The sequence below is a fragment of the Mandrillus leucophaeus genome, unplaced genomic scaffold (genome assembly GCF_000951045.1).
Source record: "Mandrillus leucophaeus isolate KB7577 unplaced genomic scaffold, Mleu.le_1.0 Scaffold172, whole genome shotgun sequence".
Taxonomy (NCBI): Eukaryota; Metazoa; Chordata; class Mammalia; order Primates; family Cercopithecidae; genus Mandrillus; species Mandrillus leucophaeus.
In genome coordinates, this window is record NW_012101721.1 from 4,315,247 (window position 1) to 4,335,287 (window position 20,041).

The 20,041-nt window shown below is 38.1% G+C and overlaps 1 pseudogene; it reads right to left on the reverse strand.

Moving 5' to 3' along the window:
- Nucleotides 1–19,758, reverse strand: part of LOC105537453 — a 37,170-nt pseudogene extending 17,412 nt beyond the window's left edge.
- Nucleotides 19,759–20,041: the final 283 nt, after the last annotated feature.

Genomic DNA, 20,041 nt, shown 5'->3' on the forward strand with positions numbered 1-20,041 from the left:
ATTTTGTTTATCTTTTAAAAACATCAACTTTCCATTTTGTTGATATTTTGTATTTTTTGTTTGAATTTTATTTCTGCTCTGATCTTTATTATTTAAGAGCATATTGTTTAATTTTCATGTATTTGTATAGTTTCCAAAAATCCCTCATTATCGATTTGTAGTTTTATTCCATTGTTTTCAGAAAGATACTTGATATAATTTCAGTTTTTAAAAAATCTTTAAAGGCTTTTCTGTGGCCTAACATATGGTTCATCCTTGAGAATTATCCATGTGCTGAGAAGAATGTGTTTTCTGCAGGCATTGGATGAAATGTTCTCTAAATATCTATTAGGTCAATTTGATCTATAGTGCAGATTAAGCCCAATGTTTCTTTGTTGATTTTCTGTCTGGATGATCTGTCCAATGCTGAAATTGGGGTGTTAAATTTTCCAACTATTATTGTATTGGGATTTTTTTCTCTCTTTAGCTCTAATAATATTTGTTTTACATATCTGGGTGCTCTAATGTTGAGTACATGTATATTCACAATTGTTATATCCTCTTTCTGAATTGACCATCTTATATAATGCCCTTCTTTGTCTCTTTTTATAGTTTTTGTCTTGAAATCTGTTTTGTCTGATTTAAGTGTAGCTATTCATACTTACAAACTTTTTTGGTTTTCATTAGCATGAAGTGTCCTTTTCCATCCCTTTATTTTCAGTCTATGTATGTCTTATGGTGAAGTGTGTTTCTTGTAGGCAACAGATTATTTGGTCTTTTTATTTTTATCCTTTCAGCCACTCTGTTACTTTTGATTGAAGAGTTTAGTTCATTTACATTCAATGTTATTATTGATAAGCAAGGGCTTACTCCTGCCATTTTGTTATTTGTTTTCTGGTTGCTTTCTGGTCTTCTCTTCCTTCTTTCCCTTCTTCCTGTCTTCCTTTTAGTGAAGGTGATTTTCTCAGGTGGTATGTTTTAACTTCTTGCTTTTTATTTTGTATATCTGTTGTATGATTTTTGATTTGTTACTGCGAGGCTTTCAAATAATATCTTATAACCCATCATTTTGAACCCATGACAACTTAACACTGATTGTGCAAACAACAAAATAGCAAGCAAAGAGTAAACTAATGTGAATACTACACTTTATCTCCTTGCTTTTTAACTTTTTATTGTTTTTATTTATATCTTATACTGTCTCTGTCTTGAAAAGTTGTAGTCATTATTTTTTATTTGTTCACCATTTAGTCTTTCTACTCATGATATAGTTTACACACTACAATTACGGTGTTATAATATTTTGTTTTTTTTGTGTGTGTTTTTACTATTATTAGTGAATACCTTCACATGATTTCATATTGCTCATTTACCTCCTTTTTTTCAGACTGAAGAACTACCTTTATCATTTCTTATAGAAAAGGTCTGATATTGATGAAATCCTTCAGCTTTTGTTCGGAAAAGTCTTAGTTTCTCCTTCATATTTGAAGGATATATTTGCTGGATATACTATTCAATGGTAAAAGTTTTTTCCTTCAGCAGTTTGAATATGTCATGCCACTGACTCTTGGCCTGTAGGTTTTCCACTGAGAAGTCTGCTGCTAGACATATTAGAGCGCCATAATATGTTATTTGTTTCTTTTCTCTTGCTGCTTTTAGGATCATTTATAAATCCTTGACCTTTGGGAGTTTGATTATTAAATGCCTTAGGTAGTCTTCTTTGGATTAAATCTGCTTGGTATCCTGTAACCTTTTTGTACTTGAATATTGATATATTCCCTATGTTTGGGAAGTTCTTTGTAATTATCCCTTTGAACAAACTTTCTACTCCTATCTCTTTATCCACCTCCTTTTTAAGGTTAATACCTCTTAGATTTGCTCTTTTGAGACTCTAGATCTTGTAGGCATACCTTCTTCTTTTTTATTTTTTTTTCCTTTTGTCTCCTTGACTGTGTATTTTCAAATAACCTGTATTCAAACTTAACTAATTCTTTCTTGTTGATCATTTTGCTACTGAGAGACTATGATGCATTCTTCAATAGACCAATTGCCTTTTTCAGCTTCAGAATTTCTGCTAGATTCTTTTTAATTATTTCAATCTGTTTTTTAAATTTATCTGATATGATTCTGACTTTCTTCTCTGTTACCTTGGATTTTGTTGAGCTTCCTTAAAACAGCTATTTTGAATTCTCTGTCTGAAAGGTCGCATGTCTCTTCCTCTCTGGGATTTGTTATGGTGTATTTAGTTCATTTAGTAAGTTAATGTTTTCCTGAATGTTCTTGATGCATGTGGATGTTCTTCAGTGTCTGGGCATTGAAGAGTTAGGTATTTATTGTAGTCTTCATGGTTTGGGCTTGTGTGTACCTGTCCTTCTTGGGAAGGCTTTCCAGGTACTCAGAGGAACTTGGATGTTGTGATGTCTTTGGTCACTGCAGCCATATTGGCTTTAGGGCACACCCTAAACACAGTAATACTGTGACTTTTGTAGACTCAGAGGTACCACCTTCGTGGTTTTGGGTGAGATCTGGTAGAATTCTCTGGATTGCCAGGCAGACATTTTTGTTCTCTTTCTTTACTTTCCCCCAAACAAACAAAAATCTCTGTCTTTATGCTGAGTTGCCTGGAGCTGGGGAAGGAGTGACACAAGCACACCTGTGGCCACCACCAGTGGGACAGTGCTGGATCAGACCTGAAACCAGCACAGCACTGGGTCTCACCCACGGCCTGCATTGACCACTCCCTGGCTACTGCCTATGTTCACTCAAGGCTCAAGAGCTTCTACAGTCAGCAGGTGGGAAATCCAGCCAGGCTTATGTCCTTCCTTACAGGGCGGTGAGTTCTCTCTGGCTGCTGGTGGGTCCAGAGATGCCATTCAGGGACCAGGGACTATAGTTGAGAACCTTAGTGCTCTGTTCTACTGTGGCTGAACTGGACCCAAGCCACAAGACAAAAGTTTTCTCCACTCTTTCCTCAAGCAGAAGGGTCTCTCCTCATGGCCGCCCCTACCCCAGGAGCCCACTTGGTGCTCTGCCCCACTGTTACCAGGTTGGTACCCACGCTGCAAGACAGAGTTCCCTTTAGTCTTCCTTCTTTCCTCAAGCAGAAGCAGTGTCTTCCTAGAGCCACCACATCTGAGAATGTGCTGGGTCACACCTGCAGCCAGCATTGCCCTGAGTCTTACCCAAGGCCTGAAGTGAGTACTGCCTGGCTACTATTAGCTTATTCAGGGCCCAAGGGCTCTTTAGTTAGCAGGTGATGAATTTCGCCAGGACTAGGTCTTTCACTTTAACACAAGGGGTTCCCTTATTCCCCAGAGTGTGTTTACAAATGTCTGGGAGCTGGGACCTGGAATGGGGGCTGTAGGATTCTGCCTGGTGCCCTATCCCACTGTGGTTCATCTGGTTTCCAAGTTGCAAGACAAAGTCCTCTTCACTTGTCCCTCTCCTCTCCTTGAGCACAGGGAAGAAGTCTCTCCTGGAGCTGCAAGCTGCACTGCTTGGGGTTGGGAGACAGATGACACAAGCCCTGTCCTGGGCACAGCAGCTGGTATCTCACTTGGTCATGTGTAACCCAAGTCAGCTGGCTCCAAGCCCGGCATAGCACCAGGACTTGCCCAGGAGTTGCAATCCTTGTGGCTTAGACTGCCTTTCAAATTAATTTAGGAGCCCACCCCAGAGCTTTTCAGCCCATGTTGGTGGGTCTTGCTGGAACTCAGGTCCTTACTTCTGGGATGGACAATTTGCCTCTTGGTAGGGCTGGTCTAAATGCTCCCTCTGTGGGTGCCAGCTGTTCTGTCCTACGTTGCTTTCCTCTGTGACAGGGCAGGACTTAGTTCCAATGCCATGTTCTACAATCACTGTGCTCTCCCTCCCCCAGGTGCACAGATTTTCCTCTCCATCCCATGCCACTGCTACTGGGGAAAGGGTGGTGTAGGCAATTCAAGACTGTCTTTCCTACCCTCTTCAGTTTCTCTTTCCTTAATATGATGCTAAAACCAGGTACTGTGGGAGGGGTGCAGTGACTCCCGCCTGCAATCCCAGCACTTTGGGAGGCCGAGGCGGGTGGATCACAAGGTCACGAGATCAAGACCATCCTGGCCAACATGGTGAAACCTCGTCTCTACTAAAAATACAAAAAAATTAGCTGGGCGTGGTGGCAGGCGCCTGTAGTCCCAGCTATTCGGGAGGCTGAGGCAGGAGAATGGCTGAATCCGGGAGGCGGAGCTTGCAGTGAGCCGAGATCCGGCCACTGCACTCCAGCCTGGGTGACAGAGCGAGACTCCGTCTCAAAAAAACAAACAAATAAACGAACAAAACCAGGTACTGTGATATCCCTCACCTGATTTTTGGTTCTTTAGGTTCTTTATTGTATGGATAGTTGTTCAATTTGTTGTTCCTGCAGTGGGGAGGATCACAGGAGGCTTCCATTTGGCCATTTTGTTCCACCTCCTCGACATTTTTTGTTTTGTTTTGTTTTTTAATCGTAGAAGTAGTTGTTATATATAATTTGTTCTGATTCTTGATTTTTTATCCCTGTTACAATACCCGATTACTCTAATATGTGTGTCTTTATAGTATATTTTGATAGTCAGCTGCTGCATAATGATGTTTTGATGAACAATGGACCATATATATGATGGCGGTCTCCTAAGATTATAATGGAGCTGAAAAATTCCTGTTGCCTAGTGATGTAGTAGCCATCATAACATTGTAGTGTAATATTACTTATGTCTTTGTGCTGATGCTGGTGTAAACAAACCTGTGCTACCAGTCATATAAAAGTATAACATATGTAATTATGTATGGTACATTATTGATAATGATAATAAACGATTATGTTACTGGTTTATGTATTTACTATATGATACTTTTTTATCATTATTTCAGCATGTACTTTTTCTACTTGTTAAAACAGCCTCAGGCAGGTCCTGCAGGAGGTATTCCGGAAGAGGGCATTGTTAGTATAGGAGATGACCCCCCCATGTTACTGCCGCTGAGCAGCTCACCGTCTGATAGGATGTGAAGGTGGAAGACAGTGATATTGATGATCCTGACCCTGTGTAGGCCTAGAGTAATGTGTGTGTTTGTGTCTTAATTTTTAGCAAAATTAAGAAAGAAAAAGAATTTAAAATTAGCAGAAAGCTTATAGAATAAAGATATAAAGAAAAAGTATTTTTGTACAGCAAGTGCAAATGTTTATAAACTCTATCATAGTGTATGTAATATCCTAGGCCTTCCCATTTACTCACCACTCACTGACTCAGTCAGAGCGACTTCCAGCCCTGCAAGCTCCATTTGTGGTAAGTATTCTATACAGGGGTACCATTGTTTATCTTTTATATTATATTTTTACTGTACTTTTTCTATATTTCGATATGTTTAAATACACAAATATTTATCATCGTGTTACGGTTGCCTACAGTATTCAATACTGTATAAATATAGTATAAAAACAGTATAAATGCTGTACAGGTTTGTAGCCTAGGAGCAATAGGCAATATCATATAGCCTAGGTGTGTGATAGGCTATGCCATCTAGGTTTGTGTAAGTACACTCTTGTACAACAACAAAATTGCTTAATGATGCATTTCTCAGAATATATCTTTGTTATTAAGCAATGAACAACTGTATTTGGTAAAATACAAAGATATTCCACATATTTTATTATGCTATTAAGCATCTTTTAAAATAATTTATGTCAGTTATAACTTGTTTATTCTTTCACATGAACATTGAAATAATTGAGTTTACTTCTTAAGCATTTCATTGGTATCTTCATTTAAATTGCTTTATGTTTATGTTATTAAACGTACTAATAAACAGATTGTCTTTTTTGGGCCTCAGTGAAGTTTGGTAGTTTTCATTATATAAGACGTTTTGCATCTCTTGTTAGGATGTTTCTTATGTATTGCATGTTTCTGATTATTGTTTAAGATGGAACTTTTTTCCTGTTAAATTTCTTAAGTGATTACCGTTGAGATCTATGTCTATATTATCTGTATTGATGTCAATATCTATATCTATGTTGCTGACTTTTGTATCTTTTTAAACTAGTTATCTTACTGACTTCTACTAGTACATTTTCATTTTATTTACTCAGGTTTTTCATATAGAGAAGAATCACTTGAAAACAGAGAGACATTTGTCCCCATTTAACAATAATTTATTGTATATTTTAAAATAACTGAACGAGTGAAACTGGAATGTTTCTAACACAAAGAAATGATAAATACTTGAGGTGATAGATATCCCAATTATCCTGATTTGATCATTAGACATTGTATGCTTGTATCAGTGTGTCACATGTGTATATAAATGTGTGTAACTATTATGTGTCCATAATAATTAATTAAAAAATAATCAATTAAAAATTATTGTCCTTTATTACATTGGCTATAACTTACAGAAAAATGCAAAGGAGTAATGAACACACTGCTCTTCTTCCTGAATTTAATGAGACTACACTCTATATTTTATCATTAACCATAATATTGGCTATCAATATGCAATAACTATTTTCTATTAGATTAAGGAAGTTTTCTTCTATTTTCATGAGGCTTTTGTATTTATTTTAATATTGCTTTCAGTTTAATTATTTTTAATCTTTGCAATTATTGAAATAATTAATTTTAATCTTCAGAGGTATTGATGTGACTAATTAATTGACTGGTGTTTTTAACATGCTAGTGGATTAGCATGTTATTTATATTAATAGTGAGATTAGTTTGTGATTTCCTTTTTTGTGCTGTATTTATGTGTGGGCTTTGGTATTAGAGTATTGGTGGTTTGGGAAAATGAATTGGAAGTGTGCCATCTTTTTCTCTGCTCTGGAACAACTTAAATTGCATGTTAATTATCTTTCCTTGAAGCTTCAATAGGACTCACTTGTAAAATTGTCTGGACATGGTACTGCTTTTGGAGTTATTTCTTAGGCAAAAATTTCAACTTCTCCCATGATTATTGACATCCAGATGAACTATTTTCTCAAGTCTTTTCTGTAAGTTTATGTGTTTTTAGAAAATCACGTGTCTTATCCTTATTTTCAGAATTTTTAGCTTAGGTTACTGTGTTTAAATTTCTTACACCATTGTAACATACTTCTATATCTATGAATAAAGCCTAATTCGTGCTTTTAATGTTTTGAATGTGTTTTCTGTTGTTTAAATATGTAAGAGGTTTGTCCATTTTATTGATATTTGCAAAGAAATTAGCTCTTGGATGTATTTATCAAATCTATTTTTATTTTCTAATAATTTCTCTTGATATCTTAGGTTTCTCATCTTGTTTTCTTGCCATTTTTCAAATTCATTTTGATTTTCTGTTTTTAAAATGAATATATTTAAGACTGTAAAATTTCTTCTGAATGTATTTGTCCTCATAACAGTTTTGATTTGTAGATTTTGCTGTATTTATAGATTTAATAGCCTGTAACTGCATTTTTAAGCTTTTGTAACAAATAAGTATAGTTTACAAGCAATAAAATACACATATCTTAAGGGTACAATTAGATTAGTTTTTTAATGAAGTAAAATGTATACAGAGTGAAATGCACATATGTTAGTTGTACAATTTGGTGAGTTTTGACAAATACATGTGTCTGTGTAACCAACACACCACCCAAGACACAGAAACTTTCACTACCCCAAATGTTCTCTCCCATCACCTTCCAGTCAGTTCCAAATCCTCATGGACAACTGCTGCTGATTTCTGTCACTACTGATTCATTTCATTGATTATTGGGCTTTGTGTATATGAAATCTTATAGTATGTGCTCTTTTGTGTCTGGCTTCTTTCCCTCAGCAAAGTGATTTTGAGGTTAATCCATAGTGTTGCTTATATCAGCAGTTCGTTCTTTTTTTTTCTTAAATTGCTGAGCAGCATTCCATGGTATGACTATACCACAATTTGTTACCCTGTTTCTAGATGAACTTTTGGGTTGTTTCCAGTTTTTTGGCTATTATGCATAAAGTTGCTATAGGAATTCCTTTAAAAATCTTTCTGTGGACATGTTTTCATTTTTGGGGGGTGCATATTTACTGGAATTTCTGGGCCAAGGGGTATGGTTAATTTTATCAGAAACTGCCAAAATGTTTTCTAGTGTTTGTACCATATATATTACATACAGAAATGCATGAGATTTCCACTTATTCCACATCGATATTAATAATTGATATTGTCAGTCTTTTAAGTTTTAGTAACTTTATTGGGTACAAAGTAGCATATCATGTGTTTTAAATTTGTATTTTCTTGATGGATAATGATATTGAACATCTTTTTGAGTGCTTATTGGCCATTCATATACTTTTGTGGGGTGAAAGGTTAGTTCAGTCCTTTTGTCCGTTAAAAAATTGGGTTGTCTGTTTTCTTTGTTATTTGAGTTGTAAGCGTTCTCCACATATTCTGGATATAAGCTGTTTGTCATATTTATGTATTGTAAATATTTTCTTCTAGTTTGTGATTTATCCTTTTTACAGTGTCTTTTGAAGAATGGAAGATCTTTGCTTTTTGTGTTTTACTTAAGAAATCCTTACCTATCTAAATATTGTAAATTTATTTTCTTCTTACAGCTTTATAGTTTTGTGCTTGATCCCATCATTCTTCCCGAATTAATTTTTATGTTTGGTATGAAGTGGTATGAATTGGTATGAAGGAGAAGTCAGGGTTCATTTTTATTTTCCCCATTTGGATATCCAGTTGTTCCAACACCATTTGCAGAAAAGACTGTCCATTCCCTATGGAATTATTTTGGTGCCTTTGTTGAAAATCAGTTGAGTGTATTTTGTTGGTCTTTTTCTAGACTTTCTATTCTGTTTCTATACTTGCAGTTTGAAGTTTCTATATTTGATACTCTCTTTGAACCATGAATTATTTAGGAATATGCTGACATCTTTAACAACAACTGTAACTTACAACACAGAAAACCATTATTTTAGGGCCATGTCAGTGATGAAGCCGAATAGTTATTCACCTGAGTAGGGATGTCCATCCTTTAAAGTAGTTCTGAAACCTAGCAGTATGCATGGGAAGTTTTTTAAAACAATACAGATTTTGGAACCCCACCCCAGACCTAATTTTCAGTGTAGAAACTGGATAGTTTCTGTTTTTAGAAAGCTCTTCCAGGTGATTCTGAGACATCCAGTCAATTTGGAAGCCATTGCTCTAAGCACTACCCCTTACAGCAAAAAGCAGACTTAGGGTTACTCTCCAAGCCCTCAGTGGATTCAAAGCTTTGCATTATTTCAATGTACAGAATCAACCCTCAAGAAAGGGGAAGAGACAATTAGCCGGTTTTTCCCTTAAGCATTGAAATCACCACAAATGTCAGGTTATCTTTGAATGACCTTTTAACTTGACAGAATATAATATTTATGGTTATTGTAGTTATTTAAGGTATTTTACAAGTTACAAAAACCATTTAATTCTGAATGACTGTTCTGCTGTTCAAATATAGGGACTTAAAGATTCAGGGAGGAATCTTGGGACTATGAAAGTCAGTGCCTTATTTATTCCAGGGCTAATGGATCAGAAAAGCTCCAAGAAGGCCAAGAGAGCTGTCAAATGAAGTGCACTGTGGCTCAAGATCAGAGAGAAGGGCTTTGGAGGTAAGAAGGGCTTTGGAAGAGAGTTAGTATCTCAATGTATCCATGAGAACATAAAAAACAAACAAACAAACAAAAAAAACAAAAACCTGTAGCTTCTTAGTAGATACTGTATATACCAAATCACCATCTTCTGTTAGACCAGTGGTTCTCAACTAGAGGTGATTTTGTATTCTAGGGGATATCTAGTTTTTGTTTTTCACAATTAGGAGGAGTGCTAACTGGCATTTAGTGGGTAGAGACCAGAGATGCTGCTAAACATGTTACAATGCACAAGACAGCTTCCCACAACAAAGAATTATTCAGCCCAAAATGTCAATAGTGCAATGGTTAGGAAACCCTGTCTTAGACAAATAATGTGAAAGAAGATTTTTCCACAAGCGACTGCTTGGCTTCTACTTTTGACAGCCCAGAGATTTCCCAAAGTAAAATGTCCCATATCAAGTTCATGTTCTTTCCAGCCAAACTCTGGACTTCTTTCATTGTTCTCTATCTCAGGAAAAAGTACCAGCATTCATTCTATTGTGAATACAAGAAATTTTAGACTCATTTTATATCTCTTGGGTGTTCTGTACTGTGCCTAGGTGTAGATTTACTTCTCTTTACGCTGCTTGGGACTCATTGGGAATCTTAATCTAAGGAGTCACATGTTTCTTATAGAAAATTCTTAATTATCTTTTCAAATTCTTCTCTCTACTCCCCCCAAAAAAGGCTCTTTTTAGACTTTCTCATTATATACTTTATGTCTCTAGCCTTCTATTTTATATTTCCATCCTCTTTGCACTATATTCTGAGTAATTTATTCAGGTCTATCTGCAGTTTCACTATTTCTCTCTTCATCTTTGTCTAATATGCTGTTTGACCCATCCACAGAATTTATAAGATTAGGGACTTTCTAAGATGATGGGGCTTTGTAATGTTACTGTTATTTGCTATTTTAATGACTATATTTTTCATATCTGGAAGTATTGTGTAGTACTTTTGCCAGCCTGTGTGATGTTTTTCCTAGTTTCTTCTTTTACATAGATTTGATTCTGTTTTGTAATTTTAAATGCTTATAGTCTTCAATGATGACTCGCATATGAATTTCTTGGAGATCGAATTCCATGAAATCCTTCTATTTTTGGTTATGGTAGATGGTTTTCTTGTGTAATTCTATATTGTGATCTTGTGATTGGTAGGACGTTACATGAAAAACCTATGTGGTTTGGCTTTTGTGTGTGAATTCCGAAAGAGTTTGATTTGTTTCCTTTAAGTTTCCCTGGGAGAATTATTATCCCCAGCTTGCTTACTTATTTATTTACTTATTTAGCCACTGAGAGTGGCTAGGGGTGGAAAAACAGTGAATACTGAGTCACAGTAGACAAAGGTGTCTTCAAGGCTCCCAGATAAAGTGGTTGTGGCACCTGTGATTGGGCCTGAAAGATCACACAGTAGGATTTTGGCTAGGAGCTGGACTCCTCAGAGATTAGATACTTTTTTTTTTTTCATAAGAAATTGAGCAGGCCAAGACAAAAGCTTCAGATGCTGGTATTTGTGGGTGTAAGTCCTGATGAATAGACCTGTTTGCCACCTCATCACTGCACAGTGAGACTGTCGTATTAATCAGTTCCATCCATATACATAGAGCATCCAGGTGGCTTTTTAAGTGGATATCATAATGGTATGAGGAGATGGCTAAGGATTTCAGGTATTTGATGAACATTTCCTGTGTGAAAGAGAAACCAGATGGTCACACAGATGAAAGGAACCTAGAAGAGACAGAGACAATTTCAAGAATGAAATAAAACTTCAAATAAAATGTGTATTAGTAATAAAATGAATATATTCATAGAAATCAGGGAAAATGTTGTATCCAGGAAACAACTGAATTCTGTGAAAAAGAATATTCAAAGAACAAGTGGGATCTTTTTAAAATGAAAAAAATTGATGACTTAAAAAAAACCATCAATAGAAGTGCCAAAAGATATGTCAAGATAATTTTGCAGAAAATATAGCAAAAAATAAAGAGGTATAAAGTTTAAAAATTAAGAAGCTTAGAAGATAAATCCAAGAGATACAATATTGAAGTATTGGGAATTATAGAAGAAGAGAATAGAGAAATTGGCAGGGAGGCCATTATCAAAGAAATAATAATACAATATTTCTGAAATTAAGAACACTGGTCTCTAGTTTGAAAAGATCCATAGTGTATCCAACACAATAAATGAAAATGTCCGCACTGTCAGACCTGATCTCTGCAGGGTAGTCTTGCACATCAGACAGGGCTGGTCCAACCTGAGCACTCTTTGGTCCACTGGCCTCTCCCAGGGCCCCAGCCTGGCCTTACCTGCTTACAGGGCAGTCTCGGGGGGCTCTGGAGGCCCACACCATAGCTTCTGTGCCTGTAGACTGTGCCTGACCAGTGGAAAGCTCCAGAGGTGGCCCCTATGGCCACACATCGGCCTGCAAATTTCCTCCCCATACTGCAGCTTCCCCTAAGGCCATGGCAACTCCCCACATCACTTGGTTGATGTGTGTCTGCAGGGGTGGGTTTTGCTTCACTTGCCCTGCCAGTAGGAGGGTAGTATGCATCCCTACTAACCCCCAGTGATGGCTGTTGCAGACAAATCCTTGGCCAGCACAGAGCCAGGAAGCCCCACCTAGCCAGTGCCCCACACTTGCACTGATTCTGTACAGAAAACAGGGAATCCTCCCACACCCTGAGTGATCACTCCTGCTTATGGGGCACAGAGAAGGCACCCAGACCTGTGCCACCCCAAGCCGATACCACCTCTAGTGAAATAGCACACACAGTCTCCAGCCCAGAGAACAAAGTCAGGCCCAGTACAAGTCCCCCACAGTTAAAGCATGCATTCCAGGAGTTGGGAGCTGAGTGTTGGCCCCCTAACATCTCCCAGAAGTGAAGCCAGCTGGCTTAATCTGCCTTATACCACAATCAGACCCTCAAAGTCATCAAATAGGACAAAGGAAAAAAAATCCAAAGGTCAGCAACCTCAAAGATTGAAGGTAGATAATCCCACAAAGATGAGAAAGAATCAGTGCAAAGAATGCTGAAAACTCAACAAGCCCAAGTGCCTTCTTTCCTCCAAAGGATCGCATCGTCTCTCCAGTGAGAGCTTGAAACCCAGCTGAGGCTGAGATGGCTGAAATGTCAGAAGTAGAATTCAGAATATGGACAGGTATGAAGTTCAGTGAACTACAGGAGTATGTTGTAACCCAATACAAAGAAGCTAGAAATTGTAATAAAGCATGGCAGGAACTGACACACAAAATAGCCAGTATAGAGAAGAATGTAGCTGACCTGATAGAACTGAAAAACACACTATAAGAATTTCGTAAATGCAAGTATTAATAGCAGAATAGACCAAGCAGAGAAAAGACTCTCAGAGCTTGAAGACTGGCTTTCTGAAATAAGACAGGCAGACAAGAATAGAGACAAAAAAATAAAAAGGAATGAACAAAACCTCTGAGAAATATGGGATTATGTAAAGAGACTGAATCTACAACTGATTGGCGTACCCGAAAGAAATGGGGAGAATGGAATCAACTTGGAAGACATATTTCAGGATATCAGCCATGAGAACTTCCCCAACCTAGCTAGAGAGACCAACATTCAAATTCAGGAAATGCAGAGAATCCCAGTAAATTACTTCATAAAAAGATTATCCCCAAGATACATGATCATCAGATTCTCCAAGGTCAAAATGAAAGAAAAAATGTTAAAGGCAGCCAGAGAGAAAGGCCAGGTCACATACAAAGAGAAGCCCATCAGACTAACAGCAGACTTCTCAGCTGAAACCTTACAACTGAGAAGAGACTGAGGGTCAATATTCAATATTTCTTAAAGAAAAGAAATTCCAACCTAGAATTTCATATCTAGCCAAACTAAGCTTCATAAGTGAAGGAGAAATGAGATCCTTTTCAGATAAGCAAATGCTGAGGGAATTTCTTACCACCAGACCTCCCTTACAAGAGCTCCTGAAGGAAGCAATATGGAAAGGAAAGACTGTTACCAGCCACTACAAAAACACACTGAAGTACACAAAGCAGTGACACTATAAAGCAACCACATAAACAAGTCTGCAAAATAACCAGCCAACATCATGATGACAGAATCACATCCCCATATATCAATAATAACCTTGAATGTAAATGGGCCAAATGCCCCAATTAAAAGACACAGAGTGGCAAGTTGGATAAAGAACAAAGATTTATCGGTATGCTGTCTTCAAGAGATCCATCTCACATGCAATGACACACATAGGCTCAAAATAAAGGAATGGAGAAAAATCTACCAAGCAAATGGAAAACAGAAAAAAAGCAGGGATTGCAATCCCAGTTTCTAACAAAACAGACTTTAAACCAGGAAAGATAAAACAAACAAATAAAAAAGACAAAGACGGTAAAGAATTCAAATGGTAAAGAGTTCAATTCAACAAAAAGATCTAGCTAACTTAAATACAATACACGCAACACAGGAGCACCCAGATTCATAAAGCAAGTTCTTAGAGACCTTCAAAGAGACTTAGACTCTCACACAATAACAGTGGGAGACTTTAATGCCCCACTGACAATATTAGACAGATCACTGAGACAGAAAATTAACAAAGGTATTCAGGAACTGAACTCAGCACCAGATCAAATAGACCTAATAGATATTTATGAAACTCTCCACCCAGAAACAACAGAATATATATTATTTTTATTGCCACATGGCACATACTTTTAAATTGATCACATAATTGGAAGTAAAACACTCCTCAGCAAATGCAAAAGAACTGAAATCATGAAAGACAGACTCTTGGACCACATCACAATCAAATTAGAAATCAAGACTAAGAAATTCACCCAAAACCATACAATTACATGGAAATTGAATAACCTGCTCCTGAATGACTTTTGGGTAAATAATGAAATTAAGGCAGAATTCAAGAAGTTCCTTGAAACTAATGAGGACAAAGATACCACATGCCAGAATCTCTGGGACACAGCTAAGGCAGTGTCAAGAGGGAAATTAATAGCACTAAACACCCATATCAAAAAGTTAGATAGGTCTCAAATTAACAACCTAACATCACAACTGAAAGCATTAGAGAATCAAGAGCAAACAAACCCCAAAGCTAGCAGAAGCCAAGAAATAACCAAATCAGAGCTGAAGTGAAGGAGATTAAGTCACACACACAAAAAAACTCTTCAAAACAGCAACAAGGGGCGCGCCCACGATGGCCGAATAGGAACAGCTCCAGCCTCCAGCTCCCAGCATGAGCGACACAAAAGACGGGTGATTTCTGCATTTTTAACTGAGGTACCGGGTTCATCTCACTGGGGCATGTTGGACAGTTGGTGCTGGTTCGTGGGTGCAGCCTGACCAGCGAGAGCTGAAGCAGGGCGAGGCATCGCCTCACCTGGGAAGTGCATGGGGGAAAGGGAATTCCTTTTCCTAGCCAAAGGAAATTGAGACACACAACACCTGGAAAATCAGGTAACTCCCACCCTAATACTGTGCTTTACTAAGGGTCTTAGCAAAGGGCACACCAGGAGATTATATCCCACAGCTGACCCAGAGGGTCCTACGCCCACGGAGCCTCCCTCATTGCTAGCACAGCAGTCTGAGATCTAACTGCAAGGTGGCAGCGAGGCTGGGGATGGGGCACCCCTCATTGCTGAGGCTTAAGTAGGTAAACAAAGCCACTGGGAAGTTGGAATTGGGTGGAGCCCACCACAGCACAAGGAGGCCTGCCTGCCTCTGTAGACCCCACCTCTGGGGACAGGGCATAGCTAAACAAAAAGCAGCAGAAACCTTGGCAGAGGTAAATGACCCTGTCTGACAGCTTTGAAGAGAGCAGTGGATTTCCCAGCACAGAGGTTGAGATCTGAGAAAGGACAGACTGCCTGCTCAAGTGGGTCCCTGACCTCTGAGTAGCAGTAGAAGGCTTCTTGGGTATGCAGGTACTGGCACAATCCAGCATTTGAGTTTGAAATCAGAGTGCAATCAGTATTGACCTGAGAGGTGCCCCTGGAAAACTGGCCTGTGAAGATGATCCTGTCACAGTCTTGGTGTCTCGTCCTCCAGAAAGCCAATACTCCTTCACTGGGGTGGGTGAGCAGCAGAGACAGGGGTATCTGGCCCCCGCAGAACAAAGTGAAGCTGACCAGTTAGGTGCCATTGTTGAAGTTGATCACCTTTCCTGAAGCACCTGCCATCAGCACTGGGGAGGACATCCTGGCCCTCAGGAAATCCCTGCTGTATTGCTTCCTATGTCCCACCAAGTGGTCTGTCACCTCCAGCAGGATGTCCAGCTAGTCCCGCCTGTGGTGTGTGTCTCGAGGGTTGACGATGGTGGCTGTGCTGTGTGCAGCACTGGTGGTGGTGTTCATGTGGGTGAAAGGTCTGGGTGGGGTCAGCTGGTCTAGTTTCTCCATGATTTCCTTTATTCTCAGCTTAGTCTCTGCTGCTGAAACTTCTGGACACAGTGGTGCTTCATGGTAGGAGAGAATATTAGGAAAGTATCCCTGTGATGAAGAAAGATAGGCATCTCTTGTCCTCACCAAAACTGAAATGGCAAAGAATATGACTTATCATGTGTATGCAGCTGAACCTGTCCTTATTTCATTAACCTTAATAATTCATTTATATCTTTATTCATATATAACTACTGAAGTGTTCAATCTAGAAATTGGCCATAATTAAAATGCTGAAAGTTTTGAGTAAATCACATGAGTCAGTTGTTCCATTTGTACTTTAACCACTTATTCCATAGGATGTTAAAAATCCATTTAAAAAACCCATTGAACCTAAAAATATATGGCTAAGAAAAAATTATTTGATTAAAAAATGATTACAATAGCAAATTGAAGGAAGTAATTATTAAGAAATATTGAGGTATTTCTGAGTCTTAATAGAATGAAAGGAAAAGTCATAATGAAAAAATTAACATTTTCAACAGTGAAATGCAAAGACATTTTGTAAAAATTCGTTAAATTTTGAATGGGTATCATGTAAACATGGTACAAAATTCAAAAGACACAAAAAGGAATGAAGTGTGGAAATAAATTTCTATTTCATTCCTGTCTCCTGCCACATAGTTTCCCCCCCAAATTCATCACTCTTATCCTCCTTATAAATACCTTTCTAGAGCCTATGTGTACATATGTATGTGTACATGCATATATCACTTATATTTTCTTTTTTACATAAAATGCATTGTTCTGTACCTTGCTTTTTTGTGTAATGATGTATTTTTAATGTCTTTTCATTTCAGGACATACTGAACTCCCTCAGTCATCCATTAAGATGGATACACAGCATTTCACTGTATGGATTTTTTAAGCAGTCTCTCATTGCTGGACATATAGATTTTCTCAATCTTTTGCTATTACAGTATTGAAAGTATAATCTTGTACTTGCACCCTGGAAATGGAATAACTACATTGAAGTTTAAAAGCATGCCCTGTTCTGAAAAATAGGAAGGTTTGCGTTTTTGTTCTAGTGATTTTCTTTCTTTCTTTCTTTTCTGAGACAGGGCCACTCTAATGCCCAGGCTGGAGTGCAGTGGCGCAATCATGGCTCACAGCAGCCTCCATCTCCTGGGCTCAAGTGATCCTCCTGCCTTAGCTTCCCAGGTAGCTGGGACCATCAGCATGCACCATCACACTCAACTAATTTTTTGATATTTTGTAGGAATGAGGTCTCACTATGTTGCCCAGGCTGGCCTCAAACTCCTGGGCTGAAGTGATCCTTCCACCTCAGCCTCTCAAAGTGTTGGGATTACAGGCCTGAGCCACCATGCCCGGTCGTGATTTTGTTTACATAACATAAAAATTTATACGTATAATATATTTACATAAAATACTTCATCTTTTCTTTATTCGGCAGAGTTTATTGACTCCCTAGCATAGACGGTGACTAAAATATTTATGTATACTTCCCTGCTCCAATTTTTTCTCTCTATGACTATATTGTTGCTTATTTATCTTTGTGTTTACATCTATTTTCTTAAAAACAAGTTTTAATAAACTGTCTATATTTATATATATCCTGTTAATATATTAAGTAGTATCTTTTAACACGAGGCTAAAAATGATGAGGAAGTATCTCCACCTGTCCTTCACCAACTTTTTAAATTTACAACATTTCTATATTGTCATAGTATATAATATTTACATTGTTTTCTCTTTATAATCTGCATAGTTTTGTTTTATTTTGTTCTTTGGTTAGTACTATAATTAAGTGGATTCAGTACTTGTCATTCTGTTTATAAGAGTCTTTATCATTTATCTCGTGTTGAGCTGAAGCTAGTCTTTTGTATTTTTTTAAAGAAGAGCTTATGAGAACTATATCCCCTGAGTTTGTTGTAATAGTTGGATTTTTTAAAAAGTTGAATCTATAAATAACCTGGGACCTATTTGATATGTGGTATGGGGTGAGAATACAAATTAATTTGTAACCTCCAGTAATGTACAGGATCTAGACAAACAATTTTTGCTTATTACTTCTTTAACCTTCAGAAAGATGAAACTGTCCAAGAGACAAATTAAGAATTAATATATGCTTTCCTCTGCATATATTAATTGAAACTGAGAGGAAACTGAGGCTTCAAACAGAAAAACATGTGTTCAGTGAATTTGAGGGTGTAGCAGAGAAAATAGTTCATATAATGAACTGTAGGGCCCTGGTTGGGAAGAAAAGGAAATTGGGACCAGAAGAGATCTGATAAGATGAAAGAAAAGGAAAGAAACAAGGAAACAGTGCCTGGCATTCGATCTATTTTTGTTTACTGAATCTGTGACTGAATTCAGAGTTTCTGGGAGGTGCAATGAGAATAAGCTTATAGGAAATAAAGAAGAGTAAGAGGCTGTGGTTAGAAAGTAAGTGTGAAAGGCAGTCTTTCTGAAGTAGAGCAATTCAGGTGATAACAAGGTTCAAGGTGTGGCCCTCGAAGTGGGTTGTCAAAACACATTAAATTTTCAGGTACTGGTATTTCAAAAGAAAAATCACCATAAAGCTTCAATTTTGAATTGACTTAGAGGGGGCCTAATGGAAGAGTTCTGGGAAAAGATGAAGATTTAGCCAGATACCTGATCATTCAGTGAATTTGGGGCAAACAATCGATGCTATGAGGTTAGTCCTATCTTTTTTTTTTTTTTTGAGAGGGAGTCTCGCTCTGTTACCCAGGCTGGAGTGCAGTGGCACGATCTCGGCTCACTGCAAGCTCCGTCTCCCGGGTTCACGCCATTCTCCTGCCTCAGCCTCCAGAGTAGCTGGGCCTACGGGCACCTGCCACCACGCCCAGCTAATTTTTTGTATTTTTAATAGAGACGGGGTTTTACCGTGGTCTCGATCTCCTGACCTCATGATCTGCCCGCCTCGGCCTCCCAAAGTGCTGGGATTACAGGCGTGAGCCATGGCGCCTGGCTGGTTAATCCTATCTTATGTTCCTTCTACAGATTAGGCAATTAAGCAAGAAGATGTTAAGTAGTTTGCCTATAGCCACACAATTAATAACTACCGGAGTCAAAATTCAAATCCAGGCTGTCTGTTGCTAAGCCTGTGATCTAACGTTTCTGCAGCCCTGCCTCCCAGTTGTGTTTGGTGTGGGGTGCGCTGTTGCTGTTAATTTTATTTGAATGCAATCCTAGGGTTGGTGGAGAGACTGAGGAGCACATAAAAGGTCCTGGACTCAGTCTTATACTAGGTGTAGTAGGGACATTCAGGCAAGGGTAGGACACTCAAGAGCCTGCTCAAGAGCAATTGAAAATTTAGTAGGAGTCACAAGTTAAGAGAAAACAGGTTTAACTCTATCCATCTTCCTTACCGTGGTCTCTCAGGTTAGAAAATCATAGATAAAGTGATGGAGTATCAAATGTTTCCCAATTAAAAAACCTACCTGTCCATAATTCATCACCAGACAATTTAATGGTATGTTTTTGCTCTGACCTGGGGTAGATTGAATTCTGAGATAGATTTTATTCTGTAAGTGGAGAAAGTAAGCCTTATTATTGTTATTATTATTTAAAAACTTTTTTGGAATTCTGACAGTTGTAAAAATGATCTATATAATGAGCCTTAACAGAAGTGCCACATTATTTTACAAATCATCTTACCTGAAAATAAGAGCACACACACGGAGAGGACGTGGACACAAAGCCACATGAAAAGATGGTCCCTTTTGTACATGCTGTTCCTTCTGGAATGCTTTCCCACATTTCCCTCTGGGTTATTTTCTCTGTCCCTTCTCTTCCACCTCTCTGAGCCCTACTTCTTCTTCTAATCTTGGCTTAGATATCACTTCCTCTGGGACAGTTTCCTCAAGCCCCCATCTCTGAGGTGGGTGACCCATGTGTTCACCCTGGTACCCTTCCATAGCAGGCATCATGCAGTATTCCAATAGCCTGTTACTTACTGGTATTCTCTCTCTACCATCGTTAATGAGGACGGGGACCACACCTGTCCTGTTCAG